Source organism: Leuciscus leuciscus (genome assembly GCF_965113295.1).
Source record: "Leuciscus leuciscus genome assembly, chromosome: 8".
NCBI classification, from domain to species: domain Eukaryota; kingdom Metazoa; phylum Chordata; class Actinopteri; order Cypriniformes; family Leuciscidae; genus Leuciscus; species Leuciscus leuciscus.
In genome coordinates, this window is record NC_138732.1 from 8,125,979 (window position 1) to 8,150,857 (window position 24,879).

At 37.9% G+C, this 24,879-nt stretch overlaps 1 long non-coding RNA gene across 3 annotated transcripts in view; it reads left to right on the forward strand.

The window, feature by feature from the left end:
* LOC309504188 overlaps nt 1-6,858 on the forward strand; it is a 28,951-nt gene extending 22,093 nt beyond the window's left edge. For all 3 annotated transcript variants that reach the window (XR_014207994.1, XR_014207995.1, XR_014207996.1), the window contains one exon: nt 4,700-6,858. This is a non-coding gene — a long non-coding RNA (uncharacterized lncRNA). The remainder of the gene's footprint in view (nt 1-4,699) is intronic.
* Nucleotides 6,859-24,879: the final 18,021 nt, after the last annotated feature.

Here is a 24,879-nt window from a genome sequence, read left to right on the forward strand (position 1 = left end):
GAATCTTAGCCCATTCCTCATGAGCAATGGCCTCTAGTTCAGTAATAGTCATGGGTTTGCGTGCTGCAACCGCCTTCTTCAAATCCCACCAGAGATTTTTTTTATGGGGTTCAAATCAGGTTCTTTTCTAGAAAGTAGTAACGTCAGTCAGGGGATGATTTTGGTTGCAGGGATTGCATTTTAGTTGGAAATGAAAAAGTCGGGTTGTCGTCAGATTGACGTCAACATCTAACGTCAGACAGACGTTGGATTTTGGTTGGAAAATAAAGTCTGGTTGATGTCAGAACCCGACTGATGTTGGTTTCTGACGTCACCCCGATTTTAATTTTCACCCACAATACAACGTTTATCCAACGTTGGATATTAATGTCAATCTGGTGTTGGATTCTAAAATCAACCTGATTTTCATTCTTATTCAATCTCACATTCAATCCCACTACTGGAACTGTTTTCTAGAAATACCTTTGATATTGATATGAGGGTAGGCAGGTAGGCAGGCAGGCATAGATTCAGAGGCATAAGGTACTGTAAGTATTCTATACAACAATGCAACAATAATAAAACAATGCATTGACATTTACTTTTTACTTTTGATACTTAAGTACTTTTATAAACAAGCACTTCTGCACTTTTACTTAAGTAAAAATCGGTCTTTACAACTTTTACTTGTAAAGGAGTAATATTTGACCAGTAGTATCTGTTCTTTCACTCAAGTAAGGAAGTTGTGTACTTTGTCCAGCTCTGGTAATGAATCATCATCAGTGGTCTTACCTGTAATTATAGCCTTATTGTAACAAATGCTATACCGTTAAACGATTACAAGAACTATGGTGGGCCTACATTTTCACAAGGGCAAGTACAAATTGGAATCAAGAGCTTTAAAGTCTAGACCTTCGTGAGAAATTGACCAAGCAATCGGTTTTCCCCTTGTGTAAAATGTGTTCTATTCTAATGATGATTAGGAAAATACTTCAGATATTAGGAGATGTCAGCCAAAAATCATTAAGAGCCTGGTGAACTGTTAAGGAGTAGGAAATAAACAATTTCAATATAATAAAATGTTAAGTATAAAGTTAGTTTGACTTCCCAGATGCTTGTATAATATAAATACATAAAAAAAATCTGTGTATAAATAAATAATTGTTAACTAGACTATTACTGTATTGCAGTTATATTATCAACCAACTTTGCATGTCTGGATGATGGGTAATATACCACAAAAGACTGTTTTGCAAAAATAAATAAATAAACAAACACGCATATCTCACAAGGGAACATGCCCTGGGGTACCCCGCTAAAACGGTTCACACTTTAACCCCAGTATATACACACACACACACATATATACAAAAATATACATAAAAAGGCATAAAATATATAATATACTATAATATATACAGACTAGTATACACTGTAACTGGAGGTTGGTTGAACATACAGATTGTATTCTAGGTTGATTGACAGATGTTTTTGAAATTCATGCTATTGCATTCTTAAAGGGATAGTTCACTCAATTTTAATTCTGTCATCATTTACTCACCCTTAAGTTGTTCCAAACCTGTGTGATTTTCTTTTTTCTGAGAGGTACAAAATAAGATATATAAAAAAAAAATTTAAAAAAAATCTGTCCATACAATGAAAGTTGTGATGAATAATGGGATGTAATGTTCCAGCATTGTTTAAACATCCTCTTTTGAGGTGCAGAAAAGAAAATCATAAGTCATATCAAGGTGAGTAAATGATTTACATTTTACACTATCCCTTTAAGGCACATGATGAATCCCACTTGAGGGAAATACCTGTTACACATTCAAACACACACCTGTAGAAATTTGTGTACACACACACACACACACACATATATACAAATTCAAGAAAGCAAGCATGCAGCAATGACTTTGCACTGCTACATCATCTTCTTCTTCTGTCTTCTGCCGCAGTCTGAACTTCCCTCAGCCTCCGAGACAAAATGTCCTATAAAATAGAGCAATTTGTGTGTGTTAGACACGTTTAATGTTTATTTTATCGTCCTCAGGGAAAAATTACATTTGAAGAGTAAAAAAAGAACAAAACCAAGTGATGTGCGCTAGAAATTTAATTAGGCTGAATCTGTGTTTGTGTGGCTTGTGCAGATGTGTGTGTGTGTGTGTGTGTGTGTGTGTGTGTGTGTGTGTGTGTGTGTGAGAGAGACACTTGTATAATGGCTAGATCAGACACAGAGACAGGGATTCAATTACTGTGGCCTGTTCTCACTCACACCCCCTGGCGATACACCAGCTCTCATTTAAAAACACACACACACACACACACACACACACACACACACACACACACACACACACACACACACACACACACACACACACACACACATTACTCATTACACATTACTCACAGTTCTGTAATATCGCAGGAAACGTAATATATAGCTCGCTGTACGACAGCATAAGAAAATAAAACAAACAGAGAAAGCACACAAATAATCTTAAGAGATCAATCGTCAAACCCCGGCGGAAGAGAGCGGATGATCGGTGTATTGGAAAGCAATCTGTGGGCTTTTTGTAATTATGATTATTTATACAGGCCTTTAACTTTGGTATTGTGCCTGACATCAAATGAATATGACAATCGATCGCGTGGATTCCTCTGCAGGGCGCACATTTCTCATGGCCTACATTTCTCCTTATCCTCTTTCTCTGGCTCTTGCTCTTTCTTTAAAGAAAACACACACCCACACTCACTCACTCACACTGTGTAGCTGAAGCTTCTTTAATGGTATTGTGTATAATTTCTGTATTACTAGCATCATCAAACAGAACTGTATAATAATTAGGGATGCAATATCGGTAATCGGTCAATATTATTATTTTTTACTTTATATTATTATTTTATATATTTTTCGGATATTTCATTGTGCATGGTAATTTCTTCATTTTAACATTTAATTCATTCTTAACACTTTGCCATCATCTAATGCTCACTTAAAGTTAATCTTTTATACATATAAAATTATATATACACTCACCTAAAGGATTATTAGGAACACCATACTAATACTGTGTTTGACCCCCTTTCGCCTTCAGAACTGCCTTAATTCTACGTGGCATTGATTCAACAAGGTGCTGAAAGCATTCTTTAAAAATTTTAGCCCATATTGATAGGATAGCATCTTGCAGTTGATGGAGATTTGTGGGATGCACATCCAGGGCACGAAGCTCCCGTTCCACCACATCCCAAAGATGCTCTATTGGGTTGAGATCTGGTGACTGTGGGCGCCATTTTAGTACAGTGAACTCATTGTCATGTTCAAGAAACCAATTTGAAATGATTCGAGCTTTGTGACATGGTGCATTATCCTGCTGGAAGTAGCCATCAGAGGATGGGTACATGGTGGTCATAAAGGGATGGACATGGTCAGAAACAATGCTCAGGTAGGCCTAGGCATTTAAACGATGCCCAATTGGCACTAAGGGGCCTAAAGTGTGCCAAGAAAACATCCCCCACACCATTACACCACCACCACCAGCCTGCACAGTGGTAACAAGGCATGATGGATCCATGTTCTCATTCTGTTTACGTCAAATTCTGACTCTACCATCTGAATGTCTCAACAGAAATCGAGACTCATCAGACCAGGCAACATTTTTCCAGTCTTCAACTGTCCAATTTTGGTGAGCTCGTGCAAATTGTAGCCTCTTTTTCCTATTTGTAGTGGAGATGAGTGGTACCCGGTGGGGTCCTCTGCTGTTGTAGCCCATCCGCCTAAAGGTTGTGCGTGTTGTGGCTTCACAAATGCTTTGCTGCATACTTTCGGTTGTAACGAGTGGTTATTTCAGTCAAAGTTGCTCTTCTATCAGCTTGAATCAGTCGGCCCATTCTCCTCTGACCTCTACCATCAACAAGGCATTTTCGCCCACAGGACTGCCGCATACTGGATGTTTTTCCCTTTTCACACCATTCTTTGTAAACCCTAGAAATGGTTGTGCGTGAAAATCCCAGTAACTGAGCAGATTGTGAAATACTCAGACCGGCCCGTCTGGCACCAACAACCATGCCACGCTCAAAATTGCTTAAATCACCTTTCTTTCCCATTCTGACATTCAGTTTGGAGTTCAGGAGATTGTCTTGACCAGGACCACACCCCTAAATGCATTGAAGCAACTGCCATGTGATTGGTTGATTAGATAATTGCATTAATGAGAAACTGAACAGGTTTTCCTAATAATCCTTTAGGTGAGTGTATATATAATATATATATATATATATATATATATATATATATATATATATATATATATTTTTTTTTTATATATATATATATATATATAAATTATTAAATTTTTATGTGATTTAAATTTTATATTTTTTATATAATTATAAATTTAATTAAATCATGAATTTGCCTAGTTTTTTTTCCCTGTCTGAAAGTTTTTGATGTGAAATGTACAGTTATGTGCAGCAGGATTTTAAACCAATGACATTTCACTGTGGGTGGGGCTAGCCAGTGTGACGCTGCTCAAATACAACCTCAGCGAAACAAAATGTCTTGTGGTGTGTTTGCAGCTGATTAGAACTCTGAATGAGCTTTTATTGCTTTTCCTGTGTGTGTTTCTCATCTTGTTCTTCTCACTGGTAGTGTTTTCTCTTTCTGTCTGTCTCTCTCATTTAGATTTCAGTGTGTTTCATATTTTATCCTCAGGTATCACTCGAAATCTCTGCGGAAGGGATAATCCAAAGCAACATATATGCAAACCCTCCTGAAATCTCTGGAAAAAATCTATACGGGAGTGCAGGTTTGGTCCAAGGACATCACACTAACACTAACGCACACACCCCTTCCTTGAGCCATCAGCTGCTGTTTATCAATCCTCAGTGCTGCAGGTCTGACAGCAGCTACACCTCCATCTCAAACTGTCAGCTCTAACACACCACACCATCTGATGGAGAGGGAAAAACAGGTGAAGAAGGAACGGGAGGAAGATAACACAGTCAGATAGCATGCTAAAGGTCAGCATTGCTAGTGTTGGTTGACATTGTAGGTGTCGGGTGTCTCAACGTTATCAGCCATTTTTGCTAGAGTGTTATGGATGTTCATTCCTTCAGTGTTTTGACGTGACCCAGAGGAAAATTCAGTTGCCCCGCGGTCGCTTTCTCTTGCTTAATGGAGATGCACTATATTTGCTATTTTCTGAAAATTGTTCACTTTGCCACAGCTCTTAAATCTCACTTTTGTATAGATTTATTGAAGATGTGTCATGGCAGAGTTGACATGAATGCCAAAACTCTATTGGTTCTCGCATGTCACATAAAGATTTTAATATTTAAATTTAATCATATATACAATACATTTCAATTCTTAAAGGGGACCTATTGTGCCCCTTTTTAAAATCTTGAGTTTGTTTTTGGGGTCTACTAGAATAGAGTTGCATGCATGAATTTTCAAAAAACATCTTATTTTTTATCATATTTGACATTGTTGCAGCTCCTCTCTTCCCAGTCTGTCAGTAACGCTCTGTTTAGTTCCTGTCTCTATGAAGCCCCTCCTTCTGAAAAGCGCAGTGTGCTCTGATTGGTCAGCTGGGTCAATGTGTTGTGATTGACATCAAACAGCAACTAAAGAAAGTTGAAAATATAAAAAAGCACAATAAGACTCTTTTAAATCTTTTTTTCTGTTCTAAAATGTTGCATGAAGATGTGAAGTGGTTTGAAATCAACACCTTTCTTTGTCATATAAAAGATTTGGTGATGAAATAATGTAAAGTTTTGTGTGAATTATTACTTTAAGTATCAACTTGGTCTGAGATGTATCTTCAGAATGAGAAGTTTAATATTGGTGATGAAATAAATGTTTATAAAATGTAAACATTATTTTTATGTTAATAATTAAATTGTCATCATGCAGTAAGAATACCGAGCTATGAACTGAATTTGGATAGTGAAGCTCAGATAATTTGGTTTTAAGAGAATTTGATGAGAAATGTTTGAGTTTGACTTTTGATCACAGACTTTGATATCTTGGCAAATCTGAGGAACAATCTGATACATCTTCCAAAGCGCTAGGAGTGACCCATGTGAGATTACTTGGGCTTTTTTCTCAGGAGAAACAGTCTCAATGTGCTCTCCATTTAATCTCATTGCCAGTTAAGAGAAACAGTTGAGATGTTAAGGCATTTTTGTTCCTGTAAGGAGAATTAAAAGTAATAAAGCAGGAGAGATCGAATGGATGGTTCATAGAAGAACAAATAGGAAGAGCAGGAGTCAGTGGCAGATCAGATCAGAGCAGAAGTTTGAAGTGTAGATGAAAGAGTGATGAAGTAGAATCACGACCTTGGGAGAGAGAGAGAGAGCTGCATAAATTATTCACGTCAGTAAAAACACACCAAGAGATCTGCTGTACGTTAGCTGCTCTTAGTATCGACCTCTAACCCCTGCGGTGTGCGTCAGGACGACTTACTGGTAAACAGCCACGCACTCGGCCTGTGTGTGAACGTGTGTGTGGGAGCGTAACCGTGTGATATGGCAGTGTGTCATGGGTGCGTGTGTGTGTGTGCCGTGGGAACGCCTGTGAAGTTTGTGCTTGTGTGCGTGAGAGAGGGTTTTGTCTAAAGTTCATGAGTATAAGCAGGTGATGCCCAGGTCATATTTCAACATACATTTTTTTTTTTTTTTTGCCCATTTTAACAATGTGGCATTAAATTATGACAGTTAAGCACATTCTCTTAACGTCATGTGTCCAGAAATTTTACTTTTGAATTAATTCCTATTATTCTCATTGGTGATGGTTTTACTATGATTAAAATTATACTGTTTAGACTTTTTTTTTTTATTAAATATTTTTATAATCAAAATCAACGTAAATTAAAGGTACAACAAGTGAATGTTTTGGATTATGGATTATGTGACACTGAAAATTGGAGAAATTATGCTGAAAATTCAGCTTTGGATAATCAGGAATAAATGACATTTTAAAAAGTATTCAAATAGAAAAGTTATTTTATTGTGTAATAATATTTCACAATATTACTGTATTTTTGATCTAATAAATTCAGCCTTGTTGAGCAGAAGAGACTTCTTTTAGAAACATACAAAAAAATGTTTTATTGTGTGTGTATATATGTGTGTGTGTGTATATATATATATATATATATATATATATATACACACACACAGTGGGGAGAACAAGTATTTGATACACTGCCGATTTTGCAGGTTTTCCTACTTACAAAGCATGTAGAGGTCTGTAATTATTATCATAAGTACACTTCAACTGTGAGAGACGGAATCTAAAACAAAAATCCAGAAAATCGCATTGTATAATTTTTAAATAATTAATTTTCATTTTATTGCATGACATAAGTATTTGATCACCTACCAACCAGTAAGAATTCCGGCTCTCACAGACCTGTTCGTTTTTCTTTAAGAAGCCCTCCTGTTCTCCACTCATTACCTGTATTAACTGCACCTGTTTGAACTCGTTACCTGTATAAAAGACACCTGTCCACACACTCAATCAAACAGACTCCAACCTCTCCACAATGGCCAAGACCAGAGAGCTGTGTAAGGACATCAGGGATAAAATTGTAGACCTGCACAAGACTGGGATGGGCTACAGGACAATAGGCAAGCAGCTTGGTGAGAAGGCAACAACTGTTGGCGCAATTATTAGAAAATGGAAGAAGTTCAAGATGACGGTCAATCTCCCTCGGTCTGGGGCACCATGCAAGATCTCACCTCGTCAATGATCATGAGGAAGGTGAGGGATCAGCCCAGAACCACACGGCAGGACCTGGTCAATGACCTGAAGAGAGCTGGGACCACAGTCTCAAAGAAAACCATTAGTAACACACTACGCCGTCATGGATTAAAATCCTGCAGCGCACGCCAGGTCCCCCTGCTCAAGCCAGCGCATGTCCAGGCCCGTCTGAAGTTTGCCAATGACCATCTGGGTGATCCAGAGGAGGAATGGGAGAAGGTCATGTGGTCTGATGAGACAAAAATAGAGCTTTTTGGTCTAAACTCCACTCGCCGTGTTTGGAGGAAGAAGAAGGATGAGTACAACCCCAAGAACACCATCCCAACCGTGAAGCATGGAGGTGGAAACATCATTCTTTGAGGATGCTTTTCTGCAAAGGGGACAGGACGACTGCACCGTATTGAGGGGAGGATGGATGGGGCCATGTATCGCGAGATCTTGGCCAACAACCTCCTTTCCTCAGTAAGAGCATTGAAGATGGGTCGTGGCTGGGTCTTCCAGCATGACAATGACCTGAAACACACAGCCAGGGCAACTAAGGAGTGGCTCCGTAAGAAGCATCTCAAGGTCCTGGAGTGGCCTAGCCAGTCTCCAGACCTGAACCCAATAGAAAATCTTTGGAGGGAGCTGAAAGTCTGTATTGCCCAGCGACAGCCCCGAAACCTGAAGGATCTGGAGAAGGTCTGTATGGAGGAGTGGGCCAAAATCCCTGCTGCAGTGTGTGCAAACCTGGTCAAGAACTACAGGAAACATATGATCTCTTTAATTGCAAACAAAGGTTTCTGTACCAAAAATTAAGTTCTGCTTTTCTGATGTTTCAAATACTTATGTCATGCAATAAAATGCAAATTAATTACTTAAAAATCATACAATGAGATTTTCTGGATTTTGGTTTTAGATTCCGTCACTCACAGTTGAGGAGTACCTATGATAAAAATTACAGACTTCTACATGCTTTGTAAGTGGGAAAATCTGCAAAATCGGCAGTGTATCAAATACTTGTTCTCCCCACTGTATGTATATGTATATGTGTGTATATACATATATATACATATATATATATATATATATATATATATATATATATATATGTATATGTATATGTATATGTATATGTATATGTATATAAAAGCTTGGACACTTTTGCCATTAAGATGAATGCCCAAAAGTGACCTAATTCAACTGGTTTTTGCCCTAAAAAGTATATCAAAATTATTTTTGCGTTTGATTTTAGAGTGAAATATGACCAGGACATCATCTTGACAGTCTTTGTGAGATTCATCCAGGCTCTACTTTCTGACAGAAAGAAAGGTTTGCTGTGAGCTATGTGCGATGTGCGTGTGCCCACAAATTTGAGATTAAATATAAAGTCTCATCTCCTCCATGATCAGGCTTATATGATCGAAAGTGATGACAAGAGAGAGACAGAAAGAGAAACTGATGGAGAATTTCAGAACATGAGAGAGGGATAATGTGTTTTATTCAGAAGCTCATGATTGACACTCCATTTACCTCTTAAAGTACTTCAGAAGAGTGAACGTCTCCGTCCTGATTGTTTCTCGGGAGAGGTATCTAAGGAGAGCCGTGTTCCTCTGTTTCTCTCTCTGCTTCCATCTTTTCACTTAAGGTTTCACAGAGGCCTGGAGATTGACTCCTGTTGTGTCAGAGTGAAAAGCATGTTCTCTGCAAAGCTCATCTCTCCTTCCGGGAATTATGCGAGTCATCCTCAGGTTCTCGAACACAGTCCTCCCGACTGCATTCTCTCTTTGAAAAGATTACAGAAATTTCAAACTGGAAAAATAATTGGCAAACAGCTTGTGATGTGCTCTTCTCAGAACAGCCAAAAATATTGCAGATTTTATGATATTATAGCAAAGAATATTACACATTTTACACACCTGCTTATAGGATCTGTGGTACCAGAATGTTCACTTTTCTCCTCTCTTCAATTAGACTAAATGAAAAGTAATTTACTTTCAATAGTTCTTATTTAATTAAAGAAATTGTGTCTTTTTTTTCCGTTGTTGATGATATGGCATTTTTATTTTCTCACATTTATTTTATTTTATAACATTCTGTGTGATTTTTTTTTTCTGCAGGATTTCCAATCATGTTTGACATATTTTACAAATTAGATTTGAACATAAGGATTTTGACCTACAAACTGCTTCTGCAAGTCGAAACAGGTCTGATAGATACTATATTTAAGGGAAACTGACAGGCCGCTGTGGTTATGATTAAAATACAGTGAATGTACAGATGAAATGGCATGTCAGCATAAATAAGGTAACTATGGGTAATATGACTACATATGAGGTAAAAGCAGCACGATTCTGTGCGCATATATATTATCAACCCCCTCCAGCATCTCCAGCCTCAGTAGAAACATACTGCGTTTTATTACTTTGTAAATAATAGAATTTATCTTTCAGTGTTACTGACTTTGTCAGACTTTGTTCTTAATAAAAACGTTCAAATATTTAATGCTGTTACTTACATTATACAGTAGGCCTACAAATTGAAGGATATCTGAAAACGCATAATAGAGCATATTCTGAGTTCTTGCATTGATCTAGTTTTATTGGTCATTGAGCTGGTTTTGATTAGTCATTGGACTGGTTTCATTGGTCATTTGTTTGGTTTTGGGCTGGTTTTAAAGGGGCTATATGTAAGAATTTTCATGTATTATTATTATTATTATTATTTTGGCTAGTGTATGAACCGCTTGTAATAAAACTTAAAAAACGAGACCTTCCCCGACTTCCTAGGTTGTCAGTGAAAGCCTTTAGACTGATTTCCCGGGAAAATCAAAAGGATGTGACGTTAACGCACGCCCCCTAGAGCCTCACTTCTGTTTTATGACACATGAAATGAATGCTTATACAATGTTCAGGATAATGCTGAAAGAGCCATTCTGTCCAATGTGTCATGCAAAGAAAATTAAGTCAAACTATAGTCTCACATAGTCAGATCTAAACAGTCTATAGTCTCAAATATAATTTATAATCAAACTATCATAACAGTGTCATTTTTAATGAACTCATCTTTCGAGATGACACCGGTTAATTGCAGAGCTGGTGCAAGCATATACACGTCGCTATGATCAGATGCTTTCTTATCTGCTGTTTTCACACCGCTGTCATTTTGGTTGTTTATTTGGTTAGAAAGTGTGGTTAGAAAGTGTGGAGGAAAGTGCGCAGCACATATTTACACATTCATCTAAACATCGCTCTATGATTTGACCGAGGCTCGCTCGTATCACTATGGAGTGTGTGCACAAGTACGAGCACATGTAATAAGTTGCTAGTTGCAATTCACTTAATGGCCACCGGTGCCTTTAATTACAAGGGTTTCTAAATTTCACATATAGCCCCTTTAATTGGTCATTGGGGTGTTTTTTGCTGCATGGACCTGACAACCTTGTTTTTTTGTGACCTCTATATTTGTTCATTTTTGTGAGAAGCCAAAGACAAATTTACACAGTTGTAGACAATTACTGCGAAATATTATCTAATCTAATCTAAATAACTTAGACTTGCAGCTCGCGTGCGACTGCCAGCTGCAGTAAAATGACGCAGCCGTGAAGGAAAGCTCACATGTAATGATCCAAACAAATGCCAACAAGAAAAAAAAAATGAAAAAAGGGAGAGAAAAAAGGCGACAAAGTTGTGACAGAAGTTTTTTTTTTTGTGTGAGAACTTATTGTACAGAGGAGGTTTTGAAGTTTCTTTCTCTGCTCTTTCCCCATGAGAACTGGCCTCCCTCTTTCTTCCTGTCAGCCCTCCAGATTGTTCTCTTTTCTCTGCAGCATTCTTTCCCTCCATCCTGCACAAACGAGTGTCGGGTTGCACTCAGCACCTGTTGGGGGTTGAAAGCATGTGGGATTAGACTGTTCACAGCTAACGAGTTCAAGGACTCCATTACTGCATCCACAGAACAAGCCAGACACAGCAATAGTTGCAGGGCCAGGTGTAGATGCGTGATAGAGAGAAACCACTGTCTGAAGGGAACATACTGAGCGGGGGATATATGTACAAGTACACTATAGGTGAAATTCGGAATGACCTGCTACTACATCCGATTATTTCTGGTATGACATCATATACTTGCCTTGGTAAAAATAAATGACGGACGGAATTCATCCGTCCGTCTGTCCATCGGTCTGTCTTTGTAAATCTACTATGACATATATTGAAAGTTATATATAATTCAATCGGAGCGGCTCTTCTGTCGGACAACATCTCCAAGGCGTTGCACACCATATGACTAGTAAGTCAAAGTTCAAATCACACTCTTTGCTGTCCAAACTTAATTGATATAAGTACCAATGTAGAACATTATATTGAAACTGTGTCTATTCCTCGTTTAGTGAGGTCAAACATTAAATCTACTGTAGGATCTAGGAAAAATCTAATTGTTATTAAACCAGAAAATCTCAATATTAGTGAACAAAAACAATTTATAAAGCTAGGTCTTCTAAACATTAGATCGCTCACACCTAAGGCAGTTATTGTAAATGAAATGGTCACAGATAATAGTTTCGATGTACTTTGCCTTACTGAAACCTGGCTTAAACCAAATGATTATTTCGGTATTAATGAGTCTACTCCTCCTGGATACTGTTATAAGCATGAGCCCCGTCTGATTGGTCGTGGCGGCGGTGTTGCAACAATCTATAGAGATATTCTTAATGTTACTCAAAAAACAGGTCACAGGTTTAATTCGTTTGAAGTACTTGTGCTAAATGTTACGCTCTTAGATGTAAGAAATAAATCCCTATTATCTCTAGCCATGGCTACTGTATATAGACCTCCGGGGCCCTATGCTGATTTCGTAAAAGAGTTTGCAGACTTTCTCTCAGATCTATTGGTCAATGTCGATAAAGCATTAATTGTTGGAGATTTTAACATACACGTAGATAACACAAATGATGCGTTAGGGGCTGCGTTTACAGATTTATTAAACTCCTTTGGGGTCAAGCAAAACGTCACTGGTCCCACTCATTGTCTTAATCATACGCTAGATTTAATTATATCACATGGAACCAATCCAACCGATATAGATATAATACCGCAAAGTGATGATGTCACTTACATTTACATGGTAACTTGCATATTACGTACTGCTGAAATTTGTCATGTTGCGCCACGTTATCGACCAGACAGAACAATCCTTCCAACCACTATAGATAGATTCTCAAATAGCTTACCTGATCTATCTCAGCTGCTCAGTGAACCCAAACAAACAGATGAACTAGAGGAAATGACTAGCACTATGAGCACCATTTTCTCTAGTACATTAGACATCGTTGCACCAATTAGATTAAAAAAGGTTAGAGAGAAAACTAAAGCACCATGGTATAACAGTGCTACGCATGTAATCAAGAGAGAAACTCGTAATTTAGAGCGTAAATGGAAACAAACTAATTTAGAGGTCTTTAGAATCGCGTGGAAAGACAGTGTGTCACATTATAAAAAGGCCCTAAAAGCGGCCAGGGCTGAGCATCTCCGCAAACTAATAGAAAATAACCAAAATAATCCAAGGTTTTTATTTAACACCGTGGCTAGACTAACAAATAAACAGACATCACCTGAGCAAAATATTCCGTTACAGTGTAGTAGTAATGATTTTATGAATTTCTTCACTGAGAAGATAGAAAGCATCAGAAACACAATTGTAAATGTACAATCTTTAATGGTGTCTTATGATTCAGCCTCAATTATCGCCCCTCAAGAACAACTACACCGCTTTACAACTATAGGACAGGAAGAACTAAATAAACTTATCATTGCATCTAAACCAACAACATGTTTATTAGACCCAATACCCACTAAACTACTGAAAGAAGTGTTACCTGTAGTGGAAGAGCCTCTTCTCAATATTACTAACTCGTCTTTATCTTTAGGTCATGTTCCGAGAATATTCAAGTTGGCAGTTATAAAACCTCTTATTAAGAAACCGCAATTAGATCATAATAACCTAGCAAATTATAGACCCATTTCAAATCTACCATTTATGTCTAAAATACTAGAAAAAGTTGTGTCCGCTCAATTGTGCTCTTTCTTGCAAGAAAATGATATCTATGAAAAATTTCAGTCAGGATTCAGGCCGCATCATAGCACAGAAACTGCGCTCGTTAAAATTACAAATGATTTACTTCTAGCTTCTGACCAAGGCTGTATCTCAATACTAGTTTTACTCGATCTTAGCGCTGCGTTCGACACTATAGATCACAAAATACTCTTAGATCGACTACAAAACTACACTGGTGTTCATGGACAGGCATTAAGCTGGTTTAGATCGTACTTATCAGACCGCTACCATTTTGTCTGTTTAAATGGGGGAAAAATCGATCATAACTCCAGTAAACTATGGAGTGCCGCAGGGATCTGTGTTAGGCCCTCTGCTATTCTCAATATATATGCTGCCACTTGGTAATATTATAAGAAAACATGGAATTAATTTCCACTGTTATGCTGATGACACTCAATTATATATTTCATCACGACCAGATGAAAACAATAAATTATCTAAATTGACAGAGTGTGTTAAAGATATAAAATACTGGATGACGTGTTAATTTTCTGCTATTAAATTCAGATAAAACGGAGGTATTACTTATGGGTCCAAAAAACTGCCCACAAAACCTCTTACAATGCAACTTCAATTTAGAAGGATGTCCTGTTACTTTATCCTCTACAGTAAAAGACCTGGGAGTTATACTAGATCGCAACTTGTCTTTCGAAAATCATATTTCATATGTTACAAGAACAGCCTTTTTCCACCTTAGAAACATTGCTAAGCTACGTAACATGCTATCTGTCTCTGATGCAGAAAAGTTAGTTCATGCATTCATGACCTCGAGACTAGATTACTGTAATGCTTTATTAGCTGGTTGTCCTGCATCCTCAATAAACAAGCTACAGTTAGTCCAAAATGCCGCCGCTAGAGTTCTTACTAGGTCAAGAGAATATGATCATATAACACCAATTCTATCATCTCTACACTGGTTACCTATTAAGTTCCGTATCAATTACAAAGTATTACTAATGACCTATAAAGCCCTAAATGGTTTAGCTCCTGGGTATTTAACGGAACTTCTATCGCCCTACAATCCATCGCGCTCTTTAAGATCACTAAATTCGAGGCTTCTGGTCATTCCTAGGATATCTAAGACCACTAAAGGAGGGAGGGCGTTTTCACATTTAGCTCCTAAACTCTGGAATGGCCTTCCTGATATTGTTCGAGGCTCAGATTCGCTGTCCCAGTTTAAAACTAGATTAAAGACGCATCTCTTTAGCCAAGCATTCACATAATACTTACCTTTTATACTACAGTTGAATCAGATTGAATGCATTAATATTATGAACAGCAGCTACGCTAATTATTTCCCATCTGCTTTTCTGTCGTTATCTCGGGACGCTAGTCCCGAGGTAAATAGAGTTCGTCAGCTCCAGTCTGTATCCAGCCTCTCATGGAAACTTCAGATGCCCCAACACCCGTGCAGAGACGACTCGAAACCCGTGAAGAGACGACTCGACGCCCATGAGGAGACGACTCCACGCCGGCGATATGTTATGCCCTAAATTAATGCATGATTAACTAACTGTATTTTTCTATGTACATTTCTTGCACTTTCTGTAAAGCTGCTTTGAGACAATATGTATTGTGAAAAGCGCTATACAAATAAATTTGAATTGAATTGAATTGAATAACTATACATGCTTTTTATTATTTATTTTTTAATGATATGTTAAAGGGTTAGTTCCCTCAAAAATGAAAATTCTGTCATTAATTACTCACCCTCATACCGTTCCAAACCCGCAAGACCTTCGTTCATCTTCGGAACACAAATGAAGATCGTTTTGATTAATCCGAGAGCTTTTTGACCCCCCGCCACCCCCACCCCCTCCATAGACTGCGACGTTATTACCACTTTCAAGGCCCAGAAAGGTAGTAAAGACATCGTTTAAATAGTCCATGTGACTCCAGTGGTTCAACTTTAAACTCATTGAACAGCATCAGAGACTCACACGGAAGACAAGATTTTTTTTTTTGCACATAAAAAGTATTCTCGTCGCCTCATAACATTAAGGTTGAACCACTGTAGTCACTTGGACTATTTTATTGATGTTCATTACATCTAGAGTTTCATGACAGAACTTTGTGTATATACAGTGTATGTGTATGTGTATGTGTATATATGTATATGTATATGTGTATGTGTATGTGTGTGTGTGTGTGTGTGTGTGTGTGTGTGTGTGTGTGTGTGTGTGTGTATGTATGTGTACATATATACACATATAAACCTATATTATGAAGTTGATAGCGTATGTGCATAAATCAACAATTTTCCTGGAATTTAGCAGACGGAAACCGCCTCATTTTTGATTTTTCTGTCGAGTGTCTGACTAGACAAAATGCCCTTTCATACTTCTCCACTGTACTCCATACGAATGCCCTGAGAAGTGCACTTCACAGGGCTCTATTTTGTGAGATTGGAACATACTCAGAGAGAGAGGTGTCCCTCACTGACGGAAAAAAATAAAGTGGAGAAGAGCGAGAGGAAGTGGGAGCGATAGATCTGATGTCATCTTGAATTAATGACAAGGAAAGAGTGAGAAAAATGGATGGAAGCAGCACACAAACAGAGTGATGGATGGAGCGACGGCGAGATAAAAAGCTCAGATATGCACAAGGTTCCGCAGATGGAGGGTGAGAAGGGAAAGAGAATGAAACAACGAGGGGAAAAATTAAAAAGGGGAGAAAATGGGGGGAGGGGGGGAATTTAGCGCCTGAGGTGATGGGATGAGCGAGCATCAGTGCGAGAGAGAGAGAGAGAGAGAGAGAGAGAGAGAGAGAGATGAGACGCTCTGAAGGAGGAGAGTGGCCAGACGAGCGTGACTGTGTGGAGCAGGTGTATTAAACATGCTGATGCCTTTAAAACAGACAACAGACTATAAATTACTGCAGCGCCTGTTATTAGTGCAGCACAAGTGCTGTGAAGTATAGAAAGACTTCAGTTACCACCCTACACCCATACTAATGCACTGAGAGAGAACAAGAGTAATTAAACTACAGAAAAGAAAGAAGTGAAGTGGAGAAGTGCTGTTCAGGTGATGGAGGGATGGAGATGGAGGCAGGGAGAGAGGGGTGATAAAGAAGTAATGAAGGGGACAGAATATGAGAGTGTGCAAACGGCAAGAGCTTAGTGCTCATTAAAAACACAGGCCCCATTAGAGAGCAAACTACCCGTTTGAAAACACACATACACACTCACACACACACCCTGAAAGATTGCAAGAAGCTGAGGAGAAAAGAGATCAGACTGTAGGACATTGTCACACTGTTTGAAATAATGTCTTTAAATTCCCCCCGAACAAATCCTTGTCTCATATCTGCATTAGCAGTCAAAGTTGCCCAACCGTCGAAAGAACAATTGCAAATGAGATTTCGTTAATGTACTTTTTTTTTTTCTTCTACACAGCATTTGGAAAAGAAATTGTTCTCCCCAAAATTATCATTCTGACATTATTTGCAGAAACGAAGAATATCCTGGCCATTGTTTAAAGTCACCATGAAATCACGTTGAATATTCTTATTTTGTTCTTGGAGTATTTATTATAAATGATTTATCCATGCACATCATAATTTTTTTATTGAATTCATGTGCCCCTGTAATCTTTATCAAAATAACTTCCCCTACCTCTCACTGCGACATCTCTTCTCTGATGGCGTGTTTACTGGCGTGAGGGCGGGGCAACCTGTCACTCACATGGGATTGACCAATAGCAAACCACAACCATCCAGTGATCCAGTTAATTCATGATAGACAAAATCAAGTCCCGCCCTAAATTGTTTCTTGTTCCAGAAGCCGTTTCACTCGTATATACGGCACAATAGGAAACAAATGATTATATGACTATCCATATGACTTGCGCATTATATTCGAAGTGTTCTGAAGTCATAAGAACAATTTTTGTGATGATCAGACTGAAAAATCTTGACCCTAGCTCTGCTTAGTGAGATAAGAATTCATGAGTTGGCCCATTTGTGACTGGATTATTCTTTTAAGTCGGATCTTTTTAATAAATCAGTTGATTCAGTTCACAAACACAAATCAAACTCATTTGGTTTCACTTTCAAACCCCAGTGATTCGGTCATAAATTAAATTGCAGTCTGTTCATCACACAAAGCTGTCAGTAGACTTGGAATATAGTGCATAAGTCATAAGCTATGATACTTTTATGGTGATTTTACATCCTTTTTGAAGCTTGAAGTCTCCATTCATTGTAAGTTTATGGAAAGAAAAGACCAATTCATTATTCAGAATTTCTAATATTGTGTAAATAATGACAGAATTTTCCCTTTGAGTGAATTATTCCTTTAATAACAAATGCAAACGTTTGCATATGTATCTTGCCTCTCCGAGAAAATGTTGTTACTGTACTTGCCTGTTCTGTTTTATTCAGAGGTTTGGCCTTAAAAACTACTGGTTTATAGTACTGGTGAATATTCTTGGTGCAGATTTGCTGTTTTGATTTATTTATTTGTCATTATATAATTGGCAGTATTATGCATGAAGAAATTCCATTGCTTTGGCAGTGCCATTGCAGAACAGTCAAACCACTTCCGAATCCAGACTATTGATGTTGTGTTATCTCTTAATCAGATGTAGGAAGAGCAGCAGAAACAGACGGAGCCTCCGAGAGACACAGACCGACTGCTGAGCAACTGCTGTAATGAAATAAAGATGTTCTGGAATGATGCCTGGCGCTCTGGACACCAGCGGGGATCTTCACAGAACAAACCTCTCACAGGCTGCGCTGGGCTGAACCTCAGTCTCTCTAAAGTCACTCCACTCGGCGATCATCTCAGCTATGATATTGTCATGCAATTATATGTTTGAATGGGGTAAGGCTTTTGTCTTTGCTTTCTCAATACTTATGGAGGGCACTATAGTGTATATACACTATATTGCCAAAAGTAATGGGAGACCCCTCCAAATCATTGAATTCAGGTGTTCCAATCACTTCCATGGCCACAGTTGGATAAAATCAAGCACCTAGGCATGCAGATTGCTTCTACAAACATTTGTGAAAGAATGAGTCGCTCTCAGGTGCTCAGTGAATTCAAGCGTGGTAGAGTGATAGGTTGCCACCTGTGCAATAAGTCCACTCGTGAAATTTCCTCACTAAAAAATATTCCACGTCAACTGTTAGTGGTATTATAACAAAGTGGAGGCAACTGGGAACAACAGCAACTCTGCCACAAAGTGGTAGGCCACGTAAAACCACAGAGCGCATGCTGAGGCGCACAGTGCGCAGAAGTCACCAACTATCTGCAGAGTCAATAGCTACAGACCTCCAAACTTCGTGTGGCCTTCAGACTAGCTCAAGAACAGTGCGTAGAGAGCTTCATGGAATGGGTTTCCATGGCCGAGCAGCTGCATCCAAGCCTTACATCACCAAGTGCAATGCAAAGCGTCGGATGCAGTGGTGTAAAGCACGCCGCCACTGGACTCTAGAGCAGTGGAGACGTGTTCTCTGGAGTGGCGAATCACACTTCTCTGTCTGGCAATCCGATGGACGAGTCTGAGTTTGGCGGTTGCCAGGAGAACGGTACTTGCCTGACTGCATTGTGCCAAGTGTAAAGTTTGGTGGAGGGGGGATTATGGTGTGGGGTTGTTTTTCAGGGGTTGGGCGTGTCCCCTTAGTTCCAGTGAAAGGAACTCTAATACCAAGACATTTTTGGGCAATTTCATGCTCCCAATTTTGTAGGAATAGTTTGGGGATGTTCCTGTTCCAACATGACTGCGCACCAGTGCACGAAGAAAGGTCCATACAGACATGGATGAGCGAGTTTGGTGTGGATGAACTTGACTGGCCTGCACAGAGTCCTGACCTCAACCCGATAGAACACCTTTGGGATGAATTAGAGCGGAGACTGCGAGCCAGGCCTTCACGTCCAACATCAGTGCCTGACCTCACAAATGCGCTTATAGAAGAATGGTCAAAAATTCCCATAAACACACTCCTAAACCTTGTGGACAGCCTTCCCAGAAAAGTTGAAGTAAAATAAAATAACATAACATAAAATAAACACTGGCAACAAACAAAATAACGTTATAACACATTTATTCCTCCGCCAAGCAATGTAGTTCCAAAGAGGTTGCCAAGCAACACATGCAGCAACAAAGAATCAGAAATGGCAGTTGCGCAGTAATACTAATGTAATCTGGTCACGGGTGTATGTTTGAATAATTTACAACGGCTTTGAATGCGGCTCAACCAATCAGAACCAAGGACCGGAACTATCCGTTTTTTTTATATATATACATAGGTAGCACATAAGATGTTGCACATAAGATTTTGTACACTGCAATGTGAATTTGACTTTAAGGAAGTAAAATTAAAATGACTAATAATTTCTAATGACTTTTAATTTTTTTTTGCCAAAAAAGTTAAAAAATCCTTTCATTTTGAAGGTTAATGGTTTTATTTCGTGATTACTTTATACACTACCATTCAAAAGGATTGGGTCAGTAGATTGTATGCATGTATGTATATATATGTATATATATATATATATATATATATATATATATATATATATATATGTATATATGTATGTATGTATGTATGTATATATATATATATATATATATATATATATATATATAAATAATAATAATAATTATTATTATTTTTATATAGTGGTGTGTGGTCTATATATATATATATATTTAAAAAAAAAAATTTTGCCTTGTAATGTAAATGTAATCAGAATATACTACTAATTCCTTTACAGATACTGTAGTGGAATATGAATATAACGCAGACTCTCCAGCGATAAAAATCGGCAGCAGTTTCCAATCCACACAGAGCTACAGAAACCTAGCAGCACCGAATGAACCAGGTTATACAGAACTGAAATGACAAAAGACAAATGGATTCAGTCTGTGACTACAGGTCGATCGGTCTATGACACAGTATTTCTTTGTTCTCATTGTGTTCTGTGAAATGGCTCACTTTGACCCTTGTCAGGAGGAAAATTCTGGATCACTCTCATTGTGTGTGACTCAATTAAGGGTTTTAATACAGAAAGTACCATAAAAGAGCACATTATGACACGCTTCAGTAGACAGTATTGATAACACAGCTCTATCTCGCTCTCTCTCTCTCTTTCTGCAGTGTTCTGTGTTTCCTGTGACAACCTATCAGTGTACTCAAATCTATGAGCCATGGAGACGCAGGCCGCCTCTATCCCTGCTCTCAAAAAGCATGACTCAACAATCCCAAGCATCCTCCCAGCCCATAATCCTCTGCCCAGGAGATGGCCACCACTCAAGTCCAAAGCCGTGATGCCGAAGGTAAAGCCTTGCTCATAATAATAGATACATTTCGCAGGGCTTTGGGTAATGTGATACCTCGCAAAAAAAAATGTGATATGTGAACGCTAATTTCATGGGGCAGTGAAAAAATGCAATGAAAAATTTCCACTACAAGCAATAAGATCTGAGACACTGAGACAGGCAGGTAAATGGATGACTCCTGCACAAGTTTCATGAGAGTCTACTTGACCTTTTGACCCTCAAGAATTCTGATAGACGTGGAACTAATCAGAGTCAATTTCTTATATAAGCCTGAGCCAATTTGTCAGCAAGTCATTTCTGTATCGGCCCCACTGTTCCGGTTTCAGCATTTTCTAAAAATATCCGTGTGTGAAAAGAATGAAGATGACGTCCTCTGGGGAAAAATAGAATAAAAATCACATATTCAAGAAAATAATGAGATGGCATTTTGTGGGTTATCGAGTGGACTTGTGGGGAAATTGACTTTTTCCAGAGTAACAGAAAACTTTGTCTCAGACAAGAGCGGGTGTCGATTCTAATTGAAAAACCTGATTTATTTGCACATGAAGTCACATGCTTGACTAAGGAATGTGTGCTGTGATTGGTGAGTGCACTGTGAGCAGCGATTGGTCGGTTTATCGAGAACGTGTGTAGCGATTGCCCACCTTATTGTGAATGCAAGTCAGAGTCGTGTTTCATTCAGAATTTAATTGAGAATTAATTTCGTCATTCAAATTGAATTGAATTTGAATTGAGGTACATAAGATGTTGCACACGACATGCAATGTGAATTTGACTTTAAAGTTCCTGTAAAGTCAAAATTAAGTATGTGTTCTGAGTTTGTCACACAACAGAAAAATGTGTTATTAGCCCCCCAGCCAAATTTGAATGATAAACGACTTCTTTTTTTTTCTTTTTTTTGGGCGAAAAAAGTAAAAAAAAATCCTTTCATTTTTAATTTTGAAAATCCTACTTTATTCAGCAAGAATGCATTAAATCTATTCACAATATAACATTTTTACTGTCTGTTTTGATTAAATAATGCAGTTTCGGTGAGCATAGAACATAAAAAAAAAAATTGACCTTATTGACCTCAAACTATTGAACAGTATATGTTTCCTCATATTTAATAATTTAACTTTCGTGGACCAGGATGGAAGAACACTTCATTTCCCAGAATACATTACCTTGTTAAATGTATTTGATTTGCAGTTCAGTAAGTTCCTCTTTGTGTCATTCCAGTTTAACTTCCTGTGGTGTGTGTGGTCAATTCAATTCAAAATCCAACTCATAAACTTAAAGGGAACCAATTCTTTAATCCTGAATTTGGCCCGACCCTAATGTGAGCAGTAACTGGGCCGTTTTAGTCAAGGTGAGCAGCGATTAGTCAATATTTGTTCAGGACAAAGATAATTCATTATATTACTGGTTTAATGTATGCAGGCTAGCATTACAGGTACCCTTGGCCCTCCAGGGCCCCTTATCGTGGGTCTAAAAGTGAATCAGCCTGCAGTCTGAAGTCAAAATTGATACACTAATGTCAAGTTTGCACTATTGTCTTCCGCAGCATTAGCCACATAAATGTTTAATACAAACCCAAACAATGTCTGTGCTTAAGCTATTAAATGAATCAGACCATCCCTCCATTAACAGATTAAAAGCTTTACATTGTCTCCTTGTGTTCTCCTTCTCTACCTCCCTCCTCCAATTCTCCATTTCTAATTGACTGTAGATAGAGCGGAGTAGAATAAAGCTTCCCCAGGGAACCTGGCTGGTTACAGCGGGAATCTCAGTACTGAATCCTTCTAATGTTTACAGGAATAGTTCAGCCAAAGATGAAGACTATCATTTACTCACCCTCATGTTGTTTCAAACCCGTATGACTTCCTTTATTTTTATAATATACAGTACTGGTCTCTTTTTTGGAGTCACAACGAATAGAGGGCTGTCTTTACAAATGGGTCCATATGACTTGTGCACAGTCTGGAAACCATATGATAACCTTGTGTGAGGAACAAACTAAAATTGAAGTCATTATTCTCTGATAATCTCACCTCCAGTGAGCTATTTATGGCAAATAATAACTGGATCTGTGTGTTTTTTTTTCTTAGTCAATTCATTAAAATCTGACTTAAAAGAATGATTCATTCACAAAACTCTAATGACTTTCAGTGGATAATGACTGTTCTTCACACAAAGCTATCGTCTGACTTCCAGGGTTATTATTGTTAATTCAAACTATTAAAAACTTTTTTTCTTCTTGTCAATAGAAATAACGCTGAAATAAAATAAAATATAAATATTAGATGAAAAACTTCAACTGAAAGAAAATTCAAAACGTCTCCTTGGCAATTAACTAAAAAAGTTGAAGCACTAAAATAACTAATTTTAGATATTAACTAAAACTAGTTAATAACTAAACAAAAACTAAAAGTGAAAGTGAAAAAAATTAATAAAGCCCAAATAGTAATTTTTTTTTTTTTTACAAAAATAACAATATTACATAATTAAAATTAAAATTGAAAATATAAAAATTAAAGCTATATAATATAAATATATAGCTAAAATATTTTAAATATATATATAATATATATATATATATATATAAATTATTTTTATTTTTTTATATATATATTATATATAGGCCTATATATATATATATATATAAAACTGATGACTTCAGAAGACCTGAAATATAGTGCATGGACTGCTTTTGTGTTACATTTATCATTGACAATATATTGCAATTATTTGCACTGTATATGTTCCACAAATGAAAAAAAAAAAAGTCAGAGGGTGAGTAGTTAATGACAGTGTTTTTTATTTGTGGATGAACTATCCCTTTAAAGAGAGACACAGAGAGAGCTGGTCTGACTGATTTAGTCGATTGCCTTATTAAATGATAAAACCATCAAGTCTGCCTTCTGGCCAGTGAAAGAGACGCCACACAATTATAGAGCGAAAGAGAGAGAAGCAGAGGAGGGGTGCTGGATTTCTCGAGCCGTCAGGCAGAGACAAATCCTCACGAACACAAAGCCCGGAAATTCCCCAGTGTGTAAGAGTTGACGTCTCTTTTTAGAATCATGATCCGAAGTGCTCATCGCGAGGCAGTGGCTATGGCAAGACTTTGTTCATGTATGTTTTTGGCAGAAGAGATGCATTCTGGGATGGGAAAGCCAGAGATCGCAGACTGTGTGATTAAACTCAGTGGGACACAGAGAAATCTGATTAATAAATAAACGCTTTCTCACCGCCTTCCATATGCCGGAGAGACTCCACCAGCACCTCGGCTGCCTTTATCAGAGATGAGGATGCTCTGATTAACCCAGATGCAATTAGAACAATGACACGGCCCAGGGGAGGTCACCGACTCCACAAACAATCGTACCGCATTCACTTCTCTACAGAGAGCGTGTGCTTATGTATCAGAGATGATATACGCAAAACATGAAACGTTAAATACACACCCAGATGACAATTAAAAGGGACAGTTCACCCAAAAATGCAAATCATAATCTACTGTCATTATCCACTCTCCTTCATGTTGTTCCAAACCTGTCTTCTGCGGGACACAACAGAAGATATTATGAACAGGGCCGGTTCTAGACATTAGGAGGCCCTAGGCAAAATTCATGTTGGAGGCCCCCCACCCCCAATAAAAAAACACTTGAAGCAAATATGATTCCTAACCTTTTTATTTATACAACATTTAATTTTAAAAGCAGTATATTTTTACTTACACTGTACATAAGTTTGGACACATTACTATTT